The following is a 22714-nucleotide window of genomic DNA, read 5'->3' on the forward strand; positions in this document are numbered from 1 at the left end:
TATTCCAACGAAGCATCCCGTGAGGATGTTAGCACTTGTCTGGCTTTTGCGGTTTACTTCTATCACCTCCCAGAGGTTAGAGATTAGAGAGGCCCCGGCCACTCCCAATTTAAGAGATTTCTAGCGTATTAAAAACATGGAAATGTCCAAACAAGATAACAAAAATTGCATTTTTTAAATGTTTATACTTAACACATCAATGCTACTAACAAAAGACTCATTTTATTTAAAATAATTATAGATGCAGAGGAAGTCGTAGAGAGAACACAAGAGGTTCCTGTGCATCCTTCATTTGTTCTCATGGTTACATTGCACATAGCTATAGAGAGATATCGAAACTGGGAACCTGACGTTGGTGTAACATGTGCAGATAGTTCTATGTCATTTTATCCCATAGGTAGGTCCATGGCTCCACTGGGGCAATCAGGATACAGGGTGCCACCCCGTGATTGTCATACTTACCCTCTTCTCTGCTCTCCTAACCCCTGGAAACTATCCATCTGTTCTCTAAATCTATAATTTTGTCATTTTGGGAATGTTTTATAAATGAAATCACACAAAATGTGATCTTTTCACAAAAATGGCTTTTTTTTTTCACTTCACATAATGCCTTTGAGATCTATCCAAGTTGTAAGCCTATCAGTTGGTTCCTTTTTATTGTCCAGTAGTGGTCCACTGTATGGACTTCTTCAGTTGCTAATTTGTTAACTATATGCCCTGTTTGGTGAAAAGTTATCTCGTCTTCTGACATTTTCTACTTGGATTTTTGTTTTTTCACTGTTGAATTTTTATATATTCTAGATATGAGTTCTTTGTCAGATATGTGGTCTTCAAATATTTACTCCAGCTCTGTAGCTTGTATTTTCTTCATCCTAACAAGGCTATTGACAGAGCAGAAGTGTTTAATTTTGATTAAATTTAATATATTGCTTTTTTTCTTTTATGGATTATGCTTTTCATTTCATATCTAGGAATTCTTCACTTAGCCTTTGGTCCTGAATACCTTCTCCTCAAAGCTTGATAGTTCTATATTTTACATTTAAATCCATTATCCATTTTGAGTTAATTTTTGTATAAAGTCTGAGGTTTAAGCCAAGTTCATTTTTTTTTTTTTTTTGCCTGTGAGTATCTACTAACTTTCCTATCAGTTGTTTAAAAGACCATCCTTCTTTCATTGAATTGTTTTTGTACCTTTGTCGAAAATCAGTCGTCTGCACATGTGTGGCTCTATTTCTGGGCTCTCTATTCTGTTCCATTGATCAATGTGTCTACCCTCTGCCAATTCTACACAGTTTTGATGACTTAAAATTAGGTAGACTGATTCTACCACTTTATTATTTTTTTAATTTTCAGAATTGTTTTAGATATTCTAGTTCCTTTGCATTTCAATGTAAGTTTTAAGATAATCTTGTCCATAGCTATAAACAATTGTATATTTTAAATGCTTATACTTAACAAATCAATGGTTTTTGGCATATTCCAAAAATACAAGGCAACCTATTTGGTTTGTTTAGGAGATAATCACAGTCTGTATTACGATATTAATTCACGTTAAAGCATAATAGCAGTGTACAGTTATCTGATAAATAGATACAAATCTAAAGTTTTCTAGTGGACTTCTTTTCATCCTAAGACAGTATATTTTTGTATATGCATAGCCCTCATTTGGAGAATACATCAAAATAAAATTTTTAAGTCCCTTGCGTATTAGCAGCCAGGGGCAAATTGACCTTTCTCCCCTTTCTTTGCCCTGGAGTAGATCCTGTTCTTCATTCCTCTTAGTAAGTAGAACAGGAATCAACAACCCAACCACTTCTTGCCGTTCTTTTGGAAAATAGGCCATTTGTTTCTCCTCTTCACAGAGTGAAGAGGAAAATATGTAAATACTTACGAATATAAGACCATTTGTAAAAATGGGAAGAGGAAAGAAAATCTTCCCCTCTATCTCAGGTACAGATAGACCAGAAAGGAAAAATTAACCTTCATGAATCCTCTTATATCTTATTCTGAGAAATTTATAGAAAATACAAATTAAGGTAAATTCTTCTATAGAAAGATTCAATCTTAGTTATACACAGTATAGTATTGTTTTTCAGCTTACCCAATTTTACATATTTATACAAACTAAAAATGCAAAAAAAAATGCTTCTCTAAAATGTTTGGCAGTAATCATGAAAAGGACTATAGAGATAAAACTATCATCACAACACACAATTTCGGGTAATAGAAATAGTGTGGTGGGAACCATAAAGAACTATAAGTAGACAAAGAAGAACCCAGTTATAGAATTTTGGTCTGGGTGGGAATGCAGGGAGAGGGGCCATGATGGTGGTACCGACAGACAGACAGACAGACAGATGTCTTCCTGGCACTCTTTCCAGACTTTTGTTCAACCATCAAAGCAACTTCTTAGAATCACTAAGGTTTATAAGATCCAAATACAACCACAAAGGGTTACACTGGAAACCAATGGTTCTCAACCCTGGTGCACATTAGAATTACATAGAGAACTTTTATAAAATGTAGATGACCAAACTCTTGGAGAGTCTCAATCAACTGGTCTAGGGTAGAGCCCAGGCATTCCCCACCCCCCCAAAAAAAAATCTCCCCCAGATAATTTTGTTGAGTCAAGATTGTGAACCATTGCCTGTTAGCTTTCAGTTTATGGCCTGCTACAGTGGTTCTCTTCCCTGGTCACACATTAAAATCAGGTAGGTAGATATTAAATGCTAGGACACCACCCCATAAGATTCTTTTTTTTTTTTTTAAAGATTTTTATTTATTTATTTGACAGAGATAGAGATAGTCAGCAAGAGAGGGAACACAAGCAGGGGGAGTGGGAGAGGAAGAAGCAGGCTCATAGCAGAGGAGCCTGATGTGGGGCTCGATCCCATAACGCCGGGATCACGCCCTGAGCCGAAGGCAGGCGCTTAACCGCTGTGCCACCCAGGCGCCCCACCCCATAAGATTCTGAATCAGTTGGTCTGAGGTAGACCCCAGACATCTATATTTTAAAAACCAACCAACCAAAGAAAACAAACAACGAAAACCCCAACCCAAACAAGCAAGCAATTCTAAGGAGCACTCAGGACTGAGAACCACTGCAAATGAAAAAAGATAAGCCTATCTTTTTTGGAGAGGGACGGTGGGGACGTAAAAGGCAGAGAAGAAAGCAGGGTGTTGATGAGGTTGTGAGGGGAGGTGGCAGGAATGTTTTACCGGCTTTACAACAACTTTTCCTGCGAAATAGTCATTGGCTGAGTCTGAGAGGCTAGAATTCCTATTTTTATGAAAACCAGAGGCAAGAATGAGTGTGTAGCCTCACAGGGAAGAGGATCAAGGGAGCCAGACTGGGCTTGGTGTCAGACTGCAGGGAGGCTTCACTCTGTAACTGTCTCAAGGAAATCCTGACAAGTTCTTCTCCATGAGGCACAAAGTCCATTGGATCAAATCCCCCCACCAATCTCCTAGAGTACTCCTGAATACCAACTCTCACAGAGGGCCGCACACTCCCTGCTTTATCATTTGGATGAAATCATTATTAAAGATATTCCCCACTTAAGAATTCAGCTTTGAATTCTGAAATGATTGTTTATCCTACATGTTGAATTCTTCCACAGGTAGTATCCCCACTGGACGCACACGCTTCCACGGCGGCTGTAGGACACAAATCCAGTGATCCCGGTTGGCCCCTTCCGGGGAGTTAGAATACAAATAACGCTTTTAAACTCTATAAGATGTGACATGATTTTTCATTTTAATTTGAGGCCTGTAAATAGGGACTTTTTTTTTTTAGTCCTTCCTTCTGTTTTATTATTCCTTCTGAATTTCAACCTGAAAGCCCTACATGAATTGACAACATATTTGTAATGAGCTGAAGCCCATCCATCAAATATTTCCTTTCATCACAAGGCATAGGGGCAGGAGGGAGTTCTGCAATGCTGCCAGTCTTTCTGTGATTAGAACATTTGTTTTAATATATCCCAGGGACAAATGGAAAGCAAAAAATATTTTTAAAAATTTAAAACCTTCCACTAACACATGAACCCCTCCAATTTATTCGCTGAGCTATTTCTATACTTTGTAAGATCAAGGTTCTTCAGAGAAAGCAAGCATATTCACATTAAGCCCATATCCTTTTCTGACAGGTATATATTATTGCAGCAAAAGCAGAAGACCTTGGCTTAAAAAAGACCTCTGATTGCGGTTTATGAAAAATGTAATATGTCTATAATCAATGGATTTATCTACTAATTGTTTTATTTTGACATTCAGTCTTCAGTGTCCATATGTTTTTTGAAAATATAATAGTATATTTATTTTAACCTTTGTATTAGAAGTACCTCTGTTAGTAATAGTCACAGACTAACATATCTAGCATCTAATGCATTTAACCTAAATAACCAACCAACTGCAGATTGGTTGCTGAAAAACTGGTAAATTATATCGTTTTGTAAGAAAATGTTATTTATCTCATAGCAACCAAGTTTACTGATGATTCATTTTTATGTAAGCAGATAGAATAATACAAAAGGAAACGCTAGTCTTAACTTGTACGGTTTGATCAGGTCACAAGAGCGTAACTAAATCTAACCTTCACATTAATGTTCTATAGGGATATATACTTCCTCAGGAATTGCTAATAACTAGAACTAGTTACGGCCTGTGCTATAACAACAATGATTCTGTTAGTAACATTTCACTGCACCCAATGAATTTCCAAGACAACAAGGAGATGCAGATCTCTGTTATCTATTTTAATTGTACTTTAAAACAAAAATTATTTATTTTTAATGTAAGGTCTTTGTGAAATTCTAGTTTATTCAAAAATCTTATTAATACGTGTTTTCATATTTCTATCTCAGCTGCATCTGTTAAGATAGATGAAGATTGTACTCTGATTCCCTGGCCAAGAATTTTATCATGTAGGTTCATTATCCACTGACTATGTTGGTTTGTTCATTTGATTAAAGCCTGGGGCTCATGACAACAAGGTCAGGAATTCAGTGTTGTCTGAGTTAATTTGCCTTGACTTCTATTTACCTTCTAAATGCAGAACAACTTCTTAGGAATCTGTAGTTCACCAAAGATTCAGCATCAGGACAGAACCTGGGCTGCCACCACCAGAAAAACAACTCTGTCTCACTGATTATGTGGCATTTGGCTTGTACATACTACATGAGCATTTGCTTATTGAATAATTTGGTGATTGCAATAGGCCACTTAATATTTAGTGTCAGTTAGTGGATTTTGCTTTTTCTAGGACTACTGTGGCCAGAGATATTTAGCAAGAGATTTGATCATTTCCACTTTTTTTTTTTGTATTGAAGATTTTATTGATTTATTTGAGAGAGTAAGAGAGAGTGCACATGACAGAGAGACCACCAGCAGGGGAGAGGGGCAGAGGGAGAGGGAGATGCAGACTCCCCGCTGAGCAGGGAGCCTTACTGGGGGCTCCATCCCAGGACCTGGAGATCATGACCTGAGCCTAAGGCAGACTTAACCAACTGAGCCACCCAGGTGCCCCTGATCATTTCAATTTTGAATAAACTTTATTTCAGTAAATTTCCTACGAATAGTCATTTATCTTCATATTGAAACCACTAAGAATTATATGAATATTGATAATTGCTAAATTAGTTTGGGGGTAGAGGAGTTTTTCTGTGGATCTGATCCCACTCTGAAGTCCCTGCTGATGAATCTCCATTCTGCTTCATATTATCTACTTACCATTTGTTAGAAATCTCCTGGGGGTGGGGCACCTGGGTGGCTCAGTTGGTTGAGTGTCCAACTCTTGGTTTCTGCTTAGGTCATGATCTCACGGTCTTGCAATCAAGTCTGCCCGCCCCCCCCCTTGGGCTCTGTGCTCAGCATGGAGTCTGCTTGAGAGTCTCTCTCTCTTCCTCTGCCCCTCCCCTGGCTCTCGAATGCACATGCTTTCTCTCTCAAATAGATAAATAAATCTTAAAAAAAAAAAAAAAAAGAAAAGAAATCTCCTGGGAGCGATTTACTCATCCTTAGGAATATAGTCTCCTTCATCTTTGGGGTATCATTTTCTATTTCTAAGCTGGCTCTCAGAGGATAGGACTCCCCAGTGGCCATCGTGCCTCTAATGTTTGCCAAGACCGATCAGCTTGAGTTTCAGGGCAGGATCTGGCCTCGCAGCCATTCCTTGCCTTACCCCAGGGGACAAAGCGCTCTTGAAACTCCCTTCCCCTTCCTTGTTATATTCTGATATACACGCTTGAGAGCTGTGCTAGTTGATAAATACTTTTTTTAATGAGAGAGCTCCTTCTTTTAAATTCCTTGGTTTTCAATCTCAGCTTTTTTCAATGGTTTGGCTAGAGGCTGGCTTGCCAGGTAAGGGCTTGAAATCAGCCATGCTGGGAGTTTCCACGTCATGGAGATCAGCAAATGCTATAAATCAGGATTTTTTTTTTTTTCTTTTCCTTAGAGAGCCGTTTACCAGCACTCCACTTCTTTCCCTCCTTCTCATTCCCTCTCCCCAAGAACGGCATGTGACCAGGGAAATGGGAAAATAATTTGGCCGATAGGATGATACACTTTTCCAGTCCTGTTTGCAACTTAGGCCTAAATCTCTTTCCTTAGGGACCTCCCTTCTCAGAAGGCTCCTAGGCTTTAATGAAAACAGGGTCCGTGTTCACTCCCTCTTACCCCAGCAAAGGGCCTACACCCTCTCCACCCCACACATGGAATGAACACGATGCTCGCTGTGAATCTGATCCTTCTAGGCTCCTGCTTCCCTCAGGGAAATAGAGACAGGGACCTCTTTGTGTACTGCCATCCCCAAACACATACCTTCCCATTTTCCAGATATGCCTCAAGAATGCATAATTGGGGATCACAGTCTGGGAAAACCAAAGGCAACTGGTACCTTTCATCATTAACTGAATAGAACCATTTACCAACCTGCGAGCTGCTTTCTCCTCAACATCCTTTCCTTTCCTATGAAGAAATAACTGGCAGCATAATCTTTTTTTTTTTTTTTTTTTGTATAAGAATTTCTTGCTATAACTTAATTCTTTTGAACTGTTCACTAGCTTTATATTTTATGCCATGCTTTCAGGTATTAACGAAGGGCTAACGTATTTTACTTAAGTTAAACTAATTAAAACCTTTAAAATTCAATATTCCAATTTTCATGACCTCAGTTAAATGCCTTAATCATATTATATCACTTTTTAAAATGAATTAGACTCTAAAGTATTATAGTTACAATTTTTTTTATGAAACTGACCCAGTATAGCAACATAATAAGGCTACTAAAATGAAGGTTAATGAGAAGAAACACCAAGGTTCTTGCCATTTCTTCTTTCTTTTAAAAAATACTTATAATCATTCCCACTATTTGTTTTATATGTACTGTACAGGACACAGCAAGCTCATACTTCTCCTCAAATGGCAAGTAGTCGAAATCTGGATACTTTGACCTTAAGTAGTACAGTGCCCGGGGCATCTGGGCTCATAACCTGCTACATCCATAAGGGTTTGCATATTCCAAAAATCAAAATCATTTTGATCAATGTCTTGGTAGGGTTTCATGTTTTCAGTAAACTTTTTGAACAGACTCTCTGAGCCGGGCACTGTGTTGTGCTCCAGGCTTTGGGATGATGTAGAAACAGAATCAAACTGCTGTAATGCGATGTGTAAGGACCCAAGCACAGGAAGGTGCATAGTGCTCCTCACGTTAAAGAATGGGCACGAATTTATGTGGGAAACAGGACGAGAAAGTATACCGAGGTCTGTGCAAAATGGCTTCAGCCATTGTTTAACTTGTGCTCAAAGGTCTTTGCATACTCTGTAAAAAGAGCAGGTCTAGATGAAACATGCATGATCAGTGTGGACCGTTAATTGCCCCCTCGAATTCCCAGCATTGGTGCCATCGTCACTGACGACCTGACTGGAGCCCCTGCTATTTTTCTCCCTTCAGTATTTGGAGCTGAGGCAAAAGAGAGTACCTAGTTTGTGTTCTAATAACCTTCTATGAGACCTGATATATAGTTATTTGCTACCTCTTAGGTTACTTTCTTTTTTTTTTTTTTTTCAAAATTATAGTTCCTAACTTTTCAAAATTGCCCTTTGCACACATTTTTTTTTCCTTTTAAGATGAAAAGTGGACTTTACTTCAGTCTGACATTAGGATTGCTCATACAATCTACATTTAAAAGAAACATATTTCTCTCAAAAGAAGTTTTCAGAAATCTGTGACCATCAAAGTACAGTGTGGTAAAAACTCTCACACGTGGTGTAACAGACTCTTCTGGGACATTGTGGAGAAGCATTTGAATCAGAATGTCAATGTCCTGCCTAGTTAGAGTGGAAATACTTCTAGTAGAATAGTACCTTTTTTTTTTTTTGGTAGTGATATATTTCTGAAAGATGATCTTCAAACAGTATAAGAATTCTTTGTTCTCTTTTTTAAATGATTTTGGAAGAACAAATTGTTTATGTATATAGGTCAGGTAAGTTTTCTTATCATGCATTGTTTTAAGCATTAATTATCCTTTAGTTAGTTACTTGGCTTTATTCCTTCCAGGACTGATTTCTTTCTTTCTTTCTTTCTTTCTTTCTTTCTTTCTTTCTTCTTTTTCTTTCTTTCAAAGATTTTATTTATTTATTTGACAGAGAAAGACAGCCAGGGAGAGAGGGAACACAAGCAGGGGGAGTGGGAGAGGAAGAAGCAGGCTCCCAGCAGAGGAGCCTGATGTGGGGGCTCGATCCCAGGGATCCAGGATCATGTCCTGAGCTGAAGGTAGATGCTTAATGACTGAGCCACCCAGGTACCCCCAGGACTGATTTCTTGTCAACAAAAGAACAAGTGCTAATTCAGATCATTTTGGAAATGTCCTAAAAGTCATTCAAAATATCTTGAGTAGGTTTGACACATCATGCAAAACTGTTCAGAAAGTCTTCATCGTTAACTAATGACTCATTTTCTTTGGATTTACAAAGAACAGAGTCAAATAGGTGAGTTCAGATCTCTTGTCTTTGTAAAATCTTATTTCTTATTTCTGGAGGACTAGAACTTAAAAAAAAAAAAACAACACAAAAAACCTCCCACCCAGAAAACTACATTATTCATAGCCTGTGTAGAATCTTACAGTAAGAAGTATAGATAGATGGGGGTGTAGGCGCTTAGCAAATGACCTCCTTCTTGGAGGACAACCCAGAGGAAATGAGCTACAAGGTACCCTAGCAAGTCTTCAAGTTTGAAGGGTGATTAGGTACATATATTTGACAATAGCTTATTAGCCTTCTTAAGATTTTAAAAGGAAATGATTTTTAAATAGCAGTTGACAAAAGATCCAAATGATTTATAAAGAGAACCAGATGGTGAGGATCACGAAACATTGGATTATGTTTCTGTCGGAGACTGCAGAATCAGCTACTTGGGAGACTTTAAAAGGAGAATTTATGTCGTTTTAATAATGGCATTAACAATGGTAGAGTGACCAGGGGTGGTCCTTTAGGAGACAGGGAAGAGCAGAGTGACTGCCCAGGGTTGCTTCAATTTTTAAATTCTATGACCTACACATCTATTTTTCTTAAAACTGTTCAGAACAAGGCTCAAGGCTCAGGGTTTTCAATCTATTACCAGGCTTATCAAAATTTATTTGGTTACTTCTAACAGCAGTTAGCAAGTTTAAGCAAGGCAGAAGTCAGGAAATTATTCTCAAGTTAGGGGTCGGGTCTTGTACACATCGGTTTCTGAACCTGAAGTTTCTATGTGAACTTCAGCAGGACTATAACTGTTGCCAGTGGAGAAAGTGCATGACCTAATTTTTCTATACACATGTACCACTTACCTTACAACCTCGAAGCCTGATAAATAGGGGAAAGCTTCATCCTGTTTTCTGGGTTGGCAATGTTTGCCATGCAGGTAGGATACACGCAGGTGGAATTTCATTCTGTGCTAAATCACAGCATTCTGCAAAACTAGGGGCCTTGCGAAAGGCCATATCTCAAAAAAGTTACTGCTTCAAATAAATGTGCCATTTTATAAAATTACACCCACTGTATCAGAAAAAATGTTCTTTCATGTGAGTGACATTTATATGACTGCCATTTATAGGGAAGAGGACATTCTCACATAGCACGGCTGAAGAATGGTTTTGAAAGCTGAGAGTGTTCTCTGAATGATAAATGTGATAGAAGTCTAAGATACTTGTGTGGGAAGAGATGCTCCCCAACTGTGTAGTATCCCTATAAAAACGAAACTTGCATAATTATGAAGAAAGCAATTACTTGGTTATACTTATTGCATTAACAAGATTTTCGATATATTTCAAACCAGCAAGGAGCTTTCGTTATGGATTTTCACCTTGTTACAGTGTTGGACTGTGTGAATCATCTGATTCAATAGCCTTTTATTTTACATTGGTGGAAACAGGCTGAGGTGGTGAGCTGCAGGTTAGAACTAGGAATAGAATTCTCCAAATTCCCTCCCTTATTCTCCATCCAATACGCCTTCATTATACCAGTGATCTTTTTAAAAAGTTCCTACATTACCATCAGGAGGAAAAAAACTACCTTCTAGCTGCCTCTGGACAAAGAGGGAAACCAGGCTATATTTATTCTTCACAATAAATTACATTTCAAACAATCTTCTCTGGAAAAGCAATCGCTAAATTACAGAAGGAAATTTAAATCAAAATCAAGGACGGAAGTGGTTGCAGATCTCAGGACAAATTTCAGCTCTTGGTGAAGATCTGAGACTGCGGAGATTGCCAAAACCACATTCTTCCAGGCTCCCTTCTTGGTGAGCGCCACAAGATTGCTTTCCTCCAGAAGTAAGGTACAGAAGAGGAATACAAACCCTAAGTCTTCCACCTTAGGGTTTCTCTGCACTCTCTGGAGGAGATGAGCGATAAAACTCCAGGAAGCTAGATGTTTGTTGAATAGCTTAACTGATCGCGCCACACCCTTAGATGGCCTTTCCTGGAGAGGGGCGCGGGGGCGCGGCGGGGGAGTTTGCCAGCACCTCCTTCCCGGTGCGAGCTGGGGGGAGGGAGTGAGGTCCTGGAAGCTGGGGCTCGAGGTGGGCTGAAGCGGATAAAGGAGCGAGGCAGCGTGGCGAAAGGTACGAGGCAAGAGCCGGCGACGGGACCCACCTGCTGGGAAGTGCTTGGGAGGCGAGGCGGCCACGGTCACGCGCAGCTGCAGCTCAGCTCAGGGCTGCGGGTGGCGCCTCTCGCGGGTATAAGAGGCCGGAGGGAGCGGAGGGAGGGCCCGCTAGATTTCGCAAGATAAGCGGTGAAGAAAGCGTTTCCAGGAAGAGTTCGAAACTGGGAATCCCGGGCAACTGGAAGAACCAGAACTTCCGGTGCTCTACCGCGGCTGTTGTTGCAGATGTTGCTGATGGTAGGAGCCTGCGGGAGTTTTCAAGGGTGTTCCGCGGAGTGCTTGGAATCTATGCGTTCCACGCAGATGGAAGCATAGAGAGGCTGAGGAGGATCCCTCTCCTGAAGGAGCCAGACAGCTCTGAGTAGTTGAGAAAACACTACCTGGTCTAGGCTTTGAGGCATTTCTCCCTTTTCCATTTTGTCTTAATTCAGCGTAAGAAGTAACATCTTTCCCCCTCTGTCTGGAAGTCTTGGGTTCTCTTGGGACCCATAGCAGGGACGATCTTGAATCTGGAGGTTTTAATTTAGGTAGATTAAATCGTTCAAGAGAAACAAGCCGAATGAAAGAGAGGGATGATGATGCCCATACCTTACTGTTGATATATATATCTATATAATATTGAATAATAATATGTAATATATTGCATAATTATATATATATATATATATATATATATGCAATTGGATTGCTATGTCTTTCTGTATAGGAGGAGCTCAAAAGCTTTAGCTATGAGGGGTTTAAGATTTAATTCATCATGATAACCTATAGGGCAAAGCACCCCTGCACTCTCAAACTCTGCAGTTTGACCCTAGAGTCCTCCCAATCTGGCTCTTGCCCAGCCATCTGGTCTTAAGCTCCATGGCATACTTGCTGAAACCCAGATGTTCAGCCACATGGAGGTCTGTTTCCAGCACTTTTCAGGCAACCCTTCTTTGCCTGATTTGTAGCTCTCCCCAGAGTATCTTGTGGAGTTAGCTCAGACCCCACATCTTCCAAGAAGTCTTCTCTGAGCCTCTTGTTGCAATTAAACTTTCCTTTCTCCCTTCAGTGTAGTGATATTTCCAATGCGGGCAGTTAGGACGATTTACCTCTTAAGAGAGTTATTGTGTCTGTATCTCCTCTCCTGGACTGGAAGCTCGGAGGCGGACACCTTATCCTTTTCAGCCTGGGATTCTCTACCACACCTAGCACAGCGCTTTGCTTATAATAGGTGCTTAATATTTATTGCAGTCATTAATTAACTTACTGTCAATTATATTTTGTAAAAGGTTCATCTGATAGTATTCTTTGGACGAGGAAGAACTTAAAAGGTATTCATTGATGTTACAGCATCAATTTTCCCAGCTTCAAAACTGACAGGGTGAGAGAAAGGGGTGCAATTAGGAAAGAAGGTCTCCTGGTTTGTCCCTTAGATGTCTCATGGTTGATCCACAAGGTTTGGGTGACTTGCCCCTGGGCTAGCATCTGGCTTTAAGCCTTGTGGGCAAAAAACTTGATTCTTAGCACACTGAACTTGACACTTACAACCAGAATGCTGATTTGTTAGTTGTTAATGGACTGTAAAGGAAATAATTACTGTGGAAATACAGTTGCTGAGGGCAATGAGCATTCTAGCCATCACATTCTTTCCCTGGAGACGTATCCTGAGGAAGCCATTTTATGCAGAAGTCTGCTCTATCAACAGGGGAGTGAGTTAGCAGATCCCAAGGTCACTGGCATCTAGCCATCCACCACTGACACCATGGTGACATATTTGCCACCAGGAGCGTGTTGCTGGGTCTATGGACTAGGTTACGCTGGTTTCTGGGTGGCGTTTGGATCCATGATGAGTTGACATGTGGACAATCATATTCCCAAATGCAGCCTCCAACTAATAACAGAATCATTGTTTTTTATACTTATTTTCAGGGGGGCAAAAAATTTTAAAAACCCGATTTTTATGAGAAGCAGATATATTTCAGTTATGTAAGCTCTTTTCTTTGCCAAAGGCAACCAGAGTCCCAGAAAGGGAAGATGAAATTACTGGAATATGAAGGATAGAAGAAATTTTCTTTATTAGGACTAAACTTAAGAGTTGCTTGACTTATTTATCTTGCGGTTAAAAGATTGATTTTTCCCTTGATCCTAGGAGAGACACAAAATTCATAACTCTTCTAGTCTTTCCTTAAACCCTTGCTGTCGGGGAAATTAAACTCTTAAAGATGCCAGCAGCCTGAAGACCCAAGGCTTTGCTGTTGGCAGAATTCATCCTTCTCCTGAAAGCTTATCATCAGAACTCCAGATAAGCCTTCCCAGATGTTCCGCACACCAAAGCATTCCTGTTTAGAAATTTCTACATTTACTCTGCCCTGAGTCTCTTCTGCTATGTCCTCCCTTGCCAGCCTGCTCTCTCCATTTCTCTACATGGCAGAACTTAGGAAAATTGATGAAGTAGGCCTAGTGCCAGTATTAAATGACTGAATGAAGTATGCCTTTAACCTTAGTATCTCCTTTTCTTTGTCATTTTTCTCCTCTTAAGGGGCTGTTTTCTGTGCAGTCTCTGGTCTCAACCCCTCCTCCCTCTTCCCCAAGGCCTCTCCTTACAGTGCATGACACATTATCAAGCCCCCCCCCCCAGGTGACTGACTTGATAGTCTATAGTTAGAATGTATATGGGAAACCCTTATTGACCTAAAGATTTGCCCTCTAGCGGTTTTTGAAAAACAAAACAAAACTGAAGGATTCTTGGAGATGTCTGGTTTATTCAAAGAAATAAATCTCTAATGGAGGGGGGACAAATTTTAGGCACTCTGATAGTTATTTTTGAATATGGGTTTAATGAGTATTTTGTCTTTTGCTTGCCTAGCATCCAGGGTCAGGACTAGGGTGAGATGAGTGGGGAGTGAGGGCACAACATCTGAGGAGGGGCTTACTCTCAAAATAGACCCTCATGAACCAGAAAATGAGTGTCTCCTTAAATTTAGGCCCCTTGGTGCTTCAGTGACTTCCTCTCGTCCTAGCCTTGCAGAATCCATTTCTCTTTCTGCTAATCGTATCTTCATTTTCCCTTGAAACATACCCTAGCACAGTCTCAGCCCCTGGGGTCCGGGTGGAGGTGATGCACTGGAGGTTTCCGGTGGGGGGAGGGGGGCGGGGAGGATGTCAGTTTCAGGAATAGACACATGACCTAGGCCTGACCAATCAAAGCACACACAGCCTTGTGCACCGTGATTGGTTCAGTGATGACATGTGACCTAGGCTGGGCCAATAGGTATCTTTCCTGGAACAACTCAGAAGGAAGCATGCTCTTTACAGAGGGTTGTTTAGCTGATAGAAAGTTAACCTAGGTCATTGTGAGGAGAGAGTGAGCCTGAGAAAGAAGCCACGCAAGGCAAAGGAGGGTGAAGAGGTGAGAAGGAAGAGATTTAGAGATTTCTGAAGTTGTTGGAACTCTACACCTGAAGAGGGTTCTCCACCCTGGGCTTTTGAGTTCCATGTGTCAATAATTGTGTGTTTGTTCTCTGTACCGTCCTGCCTAATGAAGTGGGACGGGGTGGGATGAGAAGAGCACCTGCTTAGGGTCGCTTCTCCAGTCAGACTGCCCTGCTACGGTGGCTTCATCACATCGTGCAGTCAGAATGAGGATAACTTTTGTTGTTTGGGGGAAGAAAACCCCCAACTTTCTGAATTTCCTTGTAGCAGATTTGGGACTTTAGTGAGTAATCTCTGGCTGAAGTTTCTCAGCTACTTTTTGGTAGATGTGGAAATTTAATTTCCTGTCCCAGCCAACTTATTTTTCTACTCCTTTCCCACTCTCCTGGGTGGTGGGCTAATAGAACCACCTTCTCTCCCCTCCATACTGTGAAACTGCGAAGGGCTAAAACCAGGTTCATGACCTGAATTTATTTATTATACCAATCTCTAGGATCCCTGCCAACACAGAACAGGAAGCAAAACCAAACAACATTCTGCCACCCACCTGTTACCCAAAAAAGCACTGATGGGAAAATACGCCAGACACTGACAATATTGGAGACTGGGCTAGGCAATGATGTCAGGAATGACAATAAAGAATTTAAAAATAAAACATGCCCTAAAGATCCTGATTCTGTCACTAGAAATTCAAGAGAAGGTAAAATTGGAAGAGTTGAGTGTATGAGGTGAGTGAATAATAATACTTTAAAAAGTCACCGACTAGAGGTAAAGGACAGTTACTTGTGGGATTTGGAAATAGGGAAGGAATCCCTGTCCTCTTTATCTGAGTCTCTGACTCTGAGTCACAAGTCTATGGTATGTTGGCAGGGCTATGGACTGACCGTCCCCAAGAGAAACCTGGATGTGGCCCAGGCCACACCTGCTGATCTCAGAGGAGGTCACTTGGCCATGATACTATCAAAGAACAAGATCTTCAGGAGCGCCTGAGTGGCTTATTGGTTGAGCATCCAACTTTTGATTTCAGTTCAGGTCATGATCTCAAGGTCCTGGGTTTGAGCCCTGCCTTGGGCTCCATGCTCAGCTTAGAATTTGCTTGTCCCTCTACCTCCCCCACTAGCACAAGCACTCTCTCTTTCTCTCTGTCTAAAATAAATAAATAAAAAAAATTTTTTTAAGAATAAGATCTTCAAAGTTTGAAGAGATGAAGAAATATTGAGGTGTAGTTAATGTTTTGGTAAATGCAATTTTTGATAAATGATGCATGTTTTGATAAATTAACAGAGATGTTCTTTTGGTAATTCAAAAACTGAAAATAAGCTTTATCTCAGCCTTTTATAAAGAAGCTGATTGTCAGGCTCCTGGGAGAATCATGTTTCCACAGTGGGTGGTGGCTCCTGTTAGTACTGGAAATATTATTGGTAAAGGTGAATCCAGTACAACTAGTTAATCTGTGCCTGGTGCCAGTAAAGAAGGTTAGTTGAATTGTTGAATTGTCACATACTGAAGAGGAGAAAAAAAAAGAAAGAAAGAAGGAAAGAAAGAAAGAAGGAAAGAAATAAAGAAAGAAAGAAAGGGAAAGAAAACGTTGAATGTGCCTAATCCATTGTTCTGTTCAAACAAAATTTGCAGTGAAATGAGTATAAAGCAGATCACAGGAGGAAAAGGATAAGAATAATGAAAATATGAGGCCATTTTATTTTCTGCATACTTTTGACTGTATAAAGATCAATTACTTGCTAAGAGTTATTTTCCTTCCTTGAGATTGCCTTAAAATAACTATAAAACTTTATCATGCTGGTAAGGAAATGCCAAATATAGATTATTTATTTTATATGTATAGATTATTTGCCAAAGAGTTGATTTCACTACTGTAGATTGTTGTAGGTTATGTAAAACTTCATTTTAGAGGATTAATTAAAATATTTGAAAATTGATGCACAGGTGCAAAATTCGAGATTTGAAAGCAGTGCATTAGAAAGCATCTTCCCCCAGACATTGAGTTCTCCTGCCCGGAGGCAACCCTGTTCATGATTTATTGGATTCCTTTCACAGACAAGTTATGCATATAAAAACATACCTGTTTAGTCTTAAAAAAATCCAAGTGGCAGCCTACTAGTCACATCCTACGCCTTGCTTTTTTTCACTTAATGCAACTTAGAGATCATTCAGAAAGAGCAGTCAAGGCAGGCCTATTTGAATTTATGTCCCTACATGCCCAGCTCCCTTTACTTATTCCCCCCTTTCTCTGCTTTGTTTCCATAGCTCTCATTACTTTCTATCGCACTGTAATTGAATGATTTACTATGTTTATTGTTTGTCTTTCCCGTGGATTGCAGGAGCCATGGGGACAAAGAATTTTTGTGCCATTTGTGGTCTGCTGTGTATGTTACACCTAGAATGGTGACTGGCACATAGCAGGGTCTCCATAAATATTGTTGAATGAATGAGTGAATGAGTGTTTCAAAGGAAAAATGATACATTGGTAGAAACCCAGAGAGAAATATGTAGAAATTAAAGATCTTTGAAACCATTCATGTAAAAACTGTATTGATGTGATTAAACCCGCTCTTTACCAGCGGAAGTGGAAAGCTCAAGGAACTGTCTCTGCTGATTGCCAAACATTTCTGTGCTAAAATCATTCAGAAAAGGCCAATGCCTCTGGCTACTTATCTCTTGCTATTCCCAGAGTTCTGCCTTTTTTTTCCCCCCAGACTTCTTTTTCAGCTATAACCTTTTCATTTAATTACTTCCCTCCCAGCTCCATATCTCCTATGTCTTCAGTAGCATTTTGTGAAAATGTAATGGAGTTCCTGGGTCTTTTTTCTGAAAGCATCTTTGTAGTGAGATATCTCACTAAGTCCCAGCAGTTAGCACTTGCAAACAGGCTGTGGAAGGATGTCCAGCATTCATTATAGAAAAGGAAGGAGAGCCTACCGTCTTTGCGTTTCGGGACCTTACAGGAGGCGCTGAAAGGGTTTGTTTTCATCAGAACAGTCACCTGTGTTTTTATATAATGATCACAGAAAAAAGGGATGTTGGACAGATGCTTTCAAATGGCCTAAGTAAAAAAATATTTGGAATCATTAAAAAAAAAAAGGAGGCGGAGGAAAACAAAATAAATGGCTTGCTCTCTTGGTCCCCTTTAGGTAGATATCTGATTTGGTGGGGCCAGTGGCTATTTAGAATATTCTTAATTTGTGCTTTCTTGCATTTTGTTAAAGAGTGATTACCTAATGGATTTGATACATGAGAAAGGCCACACGGGAAAGAATACTTGGAGGCAGTGAAGGGGTAAGTTATAATTTTTTATGTCATTCAAATGTAAATTACTTAAAACCCTAGATCAGGACTATTTTAACTTTGAACTTAAATCCAGGGCCATTCCTATCTTAATGGCTATTCCTTAAGAAGAAAGCAAGAGACACATTTTAATTAAGCACTAGAAATTTAAATAGAGAAATTTGTCAAATCCCATCAAAATCTACTTGCTAGAAATAAAAGCTTATTATTTTTTGGAGGGGTTGACATCTGTCGGTCCTGGTGCCCTTTCTCCCCTTCAAAGAATAAAGCTTCATTTGGCCAGAGGGAAAGAAGGAAGTCAAGTAAAGTTCGCCTAAGAAACCCAAAGAGATTCAGTCAAGTTCATGGACTTCAATTGCAGTGCCATTAAGACCCTGGAGAGAGCAAAATGGAGTCTCTGATGTCAAGCAGGGGCCTGTGTCAAACAACGCAAGCAGTTAAGGTACTGCTGCTAGGAGGTTTTGGGACCAATGTCAGCTGACACCCCAGAAATGATAACGAGCAGAACCAGAGGTCTGCAGGGATCCGAAACCCATTAAATCCCTTTACGAAGGGGAGGATTTGGGCAGCAAACTATCAGACTCCTGAGACCTGACCCCTCTATGTCTGACCACTTGAAAAAGGCATCTGCTGCCGAAGGGTGTGCCCAGTGGATCTTGGAACAGAACCAGGATCCTTCCGCGCTTGAACATCAGAAGCAGTAAGTGCTGAGAGCTGACCCGGACCAGACCGAGGCCTTATCTCAGCTGCGCGCCCACAGACTGACTTCGCGTTTGGTTCGTGAACTTCCTGCACCCTTCTGTTATCTTGTTGGTTGTGTCTCTTGTCTTCTGTCCTGCTCTGTGTGCTGTGCAAGAAGCCGAGTTTAATCACATGGTGAGATGTCACTGAGTTTGGAATCCTGAACCTACTTTATCATTGTGATTTAACTTTGCTTTATGATTGCATATAGCTGACATTGTGGAAAGACACAACTCGTGTGTGCGCCTTCATAGCGTGCTCGTGACAGACCCTTGCTTGGGGACATTTTAGTGAATTCTAAGAAGTCCAGTTTCAAGTCTACTATGCCTTAAAAGGAAAAAGGAAGAGACAGGAAAACTGTAAAAAGCAGACTCGAGGGCTCCAAGTACGACTGTCTGGGATACTTTATTGTAGGAGCAAAACAATCAGGAAGTACTAAGGAAAATGCCATATATGTCATAATATGTTAATCTTTATGTTAATAGCCCTATTATGACAAGAAACATTATGTTTAGTGTGCTTCAATAATACAAGGAATGGTATAAAAACCATTTTAATGGCATTTTTATCCAAAATGATAGTCATAAAATCAGTTTTTTTTAAAAGATTTTATTTATTTATTTGTTGGGTGGGGGGAGAGAGAGAGAGCACAAGCAGGAGAAGCAGCAGGCAGAGAGAGAAGCAAGATCCCTGCTGAGCAAGGAGCCTGATGCGGAACTCGATCCCAGGACCCTGGGACCATGAGCTGAGCCGAAGGCAATGCTTAACTAACTGAGCCACCCAGGTGTCCCATAAAGTCAGTTTTTTATACTGACCCATCCTCCTTCTCGAGAAACTACTCATAGTCAATCATATCCACCTTTTCATAACTAATCATTGCCACACTTTCATTTTGAACCTCTCATTTTCTCATCATGACCTCTGTCCATCCAGCCCACTCACCATGTCTGTCCCACTTTGCTAACTTCTAACTTCATCAAGACCTCCAATTCCTGCTCTTATTTATTTTTCTATTTGTCACTTGCTCTTGCTTCCTTCATCTTTTCACTTCTCTTACTCAGCTGAGATTCCATATACTACTATGACTCTTCTCTTGCAAATGCTTTGTGATCCACTTGGCTATCTCTCTGTGTGTTTCCTTTATCTGGCAAAATCTCAACCTTGGTTTCCCCCAGCTAGCTGCCTACTTTGCACCTCCACTTAAAGCAGCTAAGTGTTGCTAGAGAAAATCACACAGTTGTGCTGGCTGGAGTCATTTCAAAACCATGACCACACATGGCACATTACACTAAGTGACATCCTACTGTACCTGGCAAGCATATTCAATGTCTAACTCTCTGAAATGACTCCTTAAATCTCCACTTCCCTTCCCCACTCAGTCACATATTGTGAAGTCACCATGATCTAATTTTCCTACTACCAGTTCTAAGAGCCCACCATATTCATACTCACACACTCTGCGGGTCTTTTTGCCCCTGAGGCCATTTTCTCCAGGTATGCTCTGGATCCCACCCCACATGTAGGTGCATAAAGACCACTCCTCCAATTATGTTCTTCCTTTCCCAGTCTTCAGTCCATCTCTGTCCACCAGATTGTAACTGATAGCATTCAAGTAATGACTTCATGCGCTAACCTTGAGCATTTGTTCCCATTGCAGGATGTTCGCATGTTGTAGTTACTATTGCTTCTGCATGGAAAGGTCTTTGCTCAGAGCTACAAGTAACTGCCTCATTATTCTGGTCTCAGCTCGGCTTCTCTTCTTGTTGCCTTTAATGACCTTCTTACTCAAATTAGCTCTCCCATCCACCACCGTTCAGATAGGTACTGTATGTCACATTACATAGTTTTATTTTCCTCATGGTACATATTATCTGAAAGTATCTAACTTTTTATTGATGTGTTTATGTGTTTCTTTTCCCACTGGAATGTAAGCTTATTGAAGGCCAGGGACCATTTTTTCTTTGTTGCTGCGTTACTGTATTGCTGGAGAACAGTCACTGGCATTCAGTAGGTTCTCAATAAATACTGACTGATGGATTGAGTGGATTGACTACTTAAAGGTAGTAATTACAATAATTTGGAAGACATCATTCTCCAGAAATGTGGATGAAAGATATATTACTGTGTTTTCTCATTCAAACAAATTTATTTCTGGAAGGATAGTGAAAAAGAGTAATGTGAACACCACTGCTAAAAAAAAAATGCTTATATAGAACTTTTGATGTGCCAGACATTTTTCCGGACACTTTTCAACTATTTATTTAAACCTCACAACAACCCTCTGAAGCATGTACAACAGATGAGGAGACTGAGGCACAGAATGTAACAGCGCACTTGGGTGTTTCCCAAACTCAGGTTTCATTGTTGCTTCAGTGGGAAAAATGTCGAGCAGTGTTTCTCTTAACATAAATCCCTTCAGATCATCACATTTGCAGGTGGTCATTTCCATAAGAAGGAACAGTCATTTAGTATGAAGTATCAGCCAATCTTGTAGCTAGCATTGATTTTGGATTCACTATATCCCAGAAACTGTGCTAGGCATCGCAGGAGATACCAAAGAAGAATAAGACTGGGTCCTTTCTGGAAAGGCAGGGTTAATCTGTTTAGTAAGTCAAAGAGCCGTAAATCTACCAAGGACTGTATAGCATCAATGAGTAAGATGAACAAATTGATAAAATATTTACACCTTTGAATGCATACCTCTAGTTTTTAGGTGACAATATTCCTTATATTCTGAGGACGTGGAAAATATTCATGAAGTTAGATATGTGGACAAAGGCCATATCACCATACCTTGGCACCTAGCTTTCAAAGTCTTATGGGATATATAAAGGGTGTTGGATCCAAACAAGAATTTCCATATTTGGGCATCAAGCAGTCTCCCTTTTCTGAACGCAAGTATCAGTTGGTCTACCCAGCTCAGATACCATTTTTCTTAGTACCTCATTAAGAGTCTTTTTTCCCACTTTTTTAGGACTTTATGTAAACATAAAAGCCTTAGTTTAGCAGAGTTGGCTACATACCACTAGATGAACTATAAATTTTTGAAAACTCACAAAGTGGTAATTTGAGAACAAATATAGACAGCATATCTTAAACAATTCAGTCATAGCTCCAACATGGGGTGGGTGATACTCAGCCTATTTCCTTTAAGAACGAGGAACACCCTTAGGCAGCAGTGACTAAGGAGACATCTGTCTTCATCCTGTTTTTCCATCCTACACTAGCCCACACCTTCCAGGACTGGCCTGGGCACAGCTCATTTCAGAGATGATTACCGGGAGTTTCTGGTTTGTGTCTATAATTTCTCAAACTTAAATCCCTAAAATATCTTAACTTTCTGTTTCAACTACACAGTCTGAACCAACTCTATTTCAGTTCTGTAGCTACATATACTCCCTGTGTTTATTGTTCAGATCTGCAGTGCTAAGAATTTATGATGTGCAGTTTTTTAAAAATACAGAAGTATCTACTGAGACTGTGTGTAAGAAAAAAAAATGCTTTATGCTTTGTGTTATCTCCTGTCATCTTCTACCAAAAGCCTCAGTAGCTAGAATGTATGAAATTTTAAGATTCTTTAGTATAGTCAGTTGAATTGGTATCCCCCTAAAAGTTATATCCCAGTCCTCAGCCTTGTGAGTCCCTGAGAATGTGAATATATTTGGAAATAGGGTCTTTGTAGATGTAGTTAGTTAGGGATCTTGAGCTGAGATCGTTCTGGGCTTAGGGTGGGCTCTAAATCCAGTAACTTGTGTCCTTATAAGAGAATGGTTTGAGACACAGAGAAAAAGGCCAGGTGAAGACAGAAGCAGACCCAAGCAAAGAGGTGTTATGCAGACCCAAGTGAAGGGATGCCCAGGGTTGCTGTGAGAAAGGCCTGGACTAGATTCTTCCTCAGAGCTTTCAGAGGGAACCAACCCCACTGAAACCTTGATTTTTACCTTCTGGCCTCCAGAACTGTGAGATAATAAATTTTTGTTGTTTTATGTCCCCCCCAGTCCTGTGGTAACTTGTTGTGGCAGTTCTAGGAAATTAATACACTTGGTTTTACCTGGGGAAATAACAAATTCATGGCTTGAGTAATGACATGAAGATCCTCACCTATTACTGACTT

General features: G+C 40.2%; 1 protein-coding gene and 1 long non-coding RNA gene across 3 annotated transcripts in view; one reads left to right on the forward strand and one right to left on the reverse strand.

The window, feature by feature from the left end:
• STEAP4 (STEAP4 metalloreductase) overlaps positions 1 to 11404 on the reverse strand; it is a 25043-nt gene extending 13639 nt beyond the window's left edge. Inside the window, exon 1 of one of the 2 annotated variants that reach the window (XM_026505104.4) lies at positions 11133 to 11404. The gene's annotated coding sequence lies outside the window, so the exon portion shown is untranslated. The remainder of the gene's footprint in view (positions 1 to 11132) is intronic. The other variant, XM_026505112.4, reaches the window with a different exon arrangement.
• LOC113259588 (uncharacterized) lies at positions 11008 to 19149 on the forward strand. Its single transcript, XR_003317641.4, has 3 exons — positions 11008 to 11382; positions 17781 to 17850; positions 18483 to 19149. It is a non-coding gene; the product is annotated as an uncharacterized LOC113259588 (long non-coding RNA).
• The last annotated feature ends 3565 nt before the right edge of the window (positions 19150 to 22714 follow it).

Source organism: Ursus arctos, unplaced genomic scaffold (assembly GCF_023065955.2).
Source record: "Ursus arctos isolate Adak ecotype North America unplaced genomic scaffold, UrsArc2.0 scaffold_3, whole genome shotgun sequence".
NCBI lineage: Eukaryota > Metazoa > Chordata > Mammalia > Carnivora > Ursidae > Ursus > Ursus arctos.